This window comes from Denticeps clupeoides, unplaced genomic scaffold (assembly GCF_900700375.1).
Source record: "Denticeps clupeoides unplaced genomic scaffold, fDenClu1.1, whole genome shotgun sequence".
NCBI classification, from domain to species: Eukaryota; Metazoa; Chordata; class Actinopteri; order Clupeiformes; family Denticipitidae; genus Denticeps; species Denticeps clupeoides.
This window is the reverse complement of record NW_021629954.1, coordinates 1-2500: the sequence shown is the minus strand read 5'-3', so window position 1 is coordinate 2500 and position 2500 is coordinate 1. Positions and strand designations below refer to the sequence as shown.

Here is a 2500-nt window from a genome sequence, read left to right as displayed (position 1 = left end):
GTGTCTACCCTGCGCCGAGAGGCGCGGGTAACCCGCTGAACCCCACTCGTGATTGGGACTGAGGATTGTAACTATTCCCCACAAACGAGGAATTCCCAGTAAGCGCGGGTCATAAGCTCGCGTTGATTAAGTCCCTGCCCTTTGTACACACCGCCCGTCGCTACTACCGAGTGGATGGTTCAGTGAGGTCCTCGGATCGGCCCGGCCGGGCTCCTCGCGGGCCCTGGCGGCGGTGGCCGAAAAGATGGTCGAACTTGATTATCTGGAGGAAGTAAAAGTCGTAACAAGGTTTCTGTAGGTGAACCTGCGGAAGGATCATTAACGGGTTCCGCAGGCCGGCATGGCTGCGAGCCTCCCATCGAACGAGACCACCGCGCAGCGCCCAGCGAGGATGAGACGAAAGGGGCCGTGCGTGACACAGAGGGCGCGAGAGCGAGAGTGAGACCGAGGCCACGCGCCTGCCTCCCCGCCGCCGCCGCGGTGCCCACGCCCGCCGCAGGGGCTCGGGTGCGACCGAGTCAAATCGGACCCGCACTACGACTCTGTGGGCTGTGCGTGGCCCGCGGCCCGGCCCGGTGCGGTCGCACGGGTGTCCGCCTTCCAGCTCCTCCCCGCGCCTTCTCCGGAACCTCTTTAACCAGGGGCGGGTGTTCGGGTCGGTCGGCCGGTCGGGTTCGGACGGGCGCGAGCGCCCTACGTTCCCTTCTGCTGTCCCTCCCCTCGCCCGTCCCGCCGCTACGGGTACCTACTTCTGTCCGGGCGCCCTTCGCCACATACAAGCCCTTCAGCACCGGGGGGCGAGGTGGGGGGCGGCCGTAGGCAGGCGGTTTGATGACCCGTCCCTCTGGCCCCGTCCAGGGCCGGAGGGCGGGCGCCCGTACCGGTGTAACAAACCAAACCCCTTTGTCGTGTTTGAGTCTCGACATGAACAATAAAAGAGTACAACTCTTAGCGGTGGATCACTCGGCTCGTGCGTCGATGAAGAACGCAGCTAGCTGCGAGAACTAATGTGAATTGCAGGACACATTGATCATCGACACTTCGAACGCACCTTGCGGCCCCGGGTCCTTCCCGGGGCCACGCCTGTCTGAGGGTCGCTTGCCAATCTATCGGGCCTCCCGTCCGCCGGCCTCGGTCGGCGGGGAGGGTAATCCGCGGCTGGGGCTCGTCGCAGGCGCCGGCGTCCGTCGCCGCTTCCAACCCCCGCTCGCGGGTGTTGTGGCGGCCTCGTGCGCGCCGCGCGCCTTCGTCCCCCTAAGTTCAGACTTCCGAGAGAGCGAGACCGGAGGACTGCCACGACGGCCCCACCTCCGCCTCCGTCCACAGCCTTCTACTCCCGCGGAGGGCGGGCGCGGCTGCCGGTGGATCAGAGACCACTCTGGCTGCCCGCGCTACGACTCTGCGTGAAGGCGACCCAGTGGTCGCGGACGACGGTGGTGTGGCCGCTCGCGCGCGTCCGACCTTCCCTCCTCTCGGAGCCTCCCGAGAGCGCCGAGAGAGCGAGACCGGAGGACTGCCACGACGGCCCACCTCCGCCTCCGTCCACAGCCTTCTACTCCCGCGGAGGGCGGGCGCGGCTGCAGGTGGATCTGAGACCACTCTGGCTGCCCGCGCTACGACTCTGCGTGAAGGCGACCCAGTGGTCGCGGACGACGGTGGTGTGGCCGCTCGCGCGCGTCCGACCTTCCCTCCTCTCGGAGCCTCCCGAGAGCGCCGTGAGCGAGAACCGGAGGACTGCCACGACGGCCCACCTCCGCCTCCGTCCACAGCCTTCTACCCCCGCGGAGGGCGGGCGCGGCTGCAGGTGGATCTGAGACCACTCTGGCTGCCCGCGCTACGACTCTGCGTGAAGGCGACCCAGTGGTCGCGGACGACGGTGGTGTGGCCGCTCGCGCGCGTCCGACCTTCCCTCCTCTCGGAGCCTCCTGAGAGCGCCGTGAGAGCGAGACCGGAGGACTGCCACGACGGCCCACCTCCGCCTCCGTCCACAGCCTTCTACCCCCGCGGAGGGCGGGCGCGGCTGCAGGTGGATCTGAGACCACTCTGGCTGCCCGCGCTACGACTCTGCGTGAAGGCGACCCAGTGGTCGCGGACGACGGTGGTGTGGCCGCTCGCGCGCGTCCGACCTTCCCTCCTCTCGGAGCCTCCACTGGAGAGAGAGAGATTGAGGAGAGCCCTCTGAGGAGGCCTCCGCCACAGCATCTCGACTGCGACCTCAGATCAGACGAGACGACCCGCTGAATTTAAGCATATTACTAAGCGGAGGAAAAGAAACTAACAAGGATTCCCTCAGTAGCGGCGAGCGAAGAGGGAAGAGCCCAGCGCCGAATCCCCGTCCGCTGCGGGCGCGGGAAATGTGGCGTACAGAAGTCCGCTTCGCCCGGCGCGGGCCGGGGGCCTGAGTCCTTCTGATGGAGGCTCGGCCCATGGGCGGTGGTGAGGCCGGTAACGGCCCTCGCCCCGCCGGGGTTCCGGTCTTCTCGGAGTCGGGTTGTTTGGG

General features: G+C 67.5%; 2 non-coding genes across 2 annotated transcripts in view; both read left to right on the top strand.

The window, feature by feature from the left end:
* LOC114778299 (18S ribosomal RNA) overlaps window positions 1–321 on the top strand; it is a 1837-nt gene extending 1516 nt beyond the window's left edge. Inside the window, exon 1 of the ribosomal RNA XR_003746313.1 lies at window positions 1–321. This exon is cut by the window's left edge and continues 1516 nt beyond it. This is a non-coding gene — a ribosomal RNA (18S ribosomal RNA).
* A 622-nt stretch (window positions 322–943) lies between these two features.
* LOC114778298 (5.8S ribosomal RNA) lies at window positions 944–1097 on the top strand. Its single transcript, XR_003746312.1, has one exon. It is a non-coding gene; the product is annotated as a 5.8S ribosomal RNA (ribosomal RNA).
* Window positions 1098–2500: the final 1403 nt, after the last annotated feature.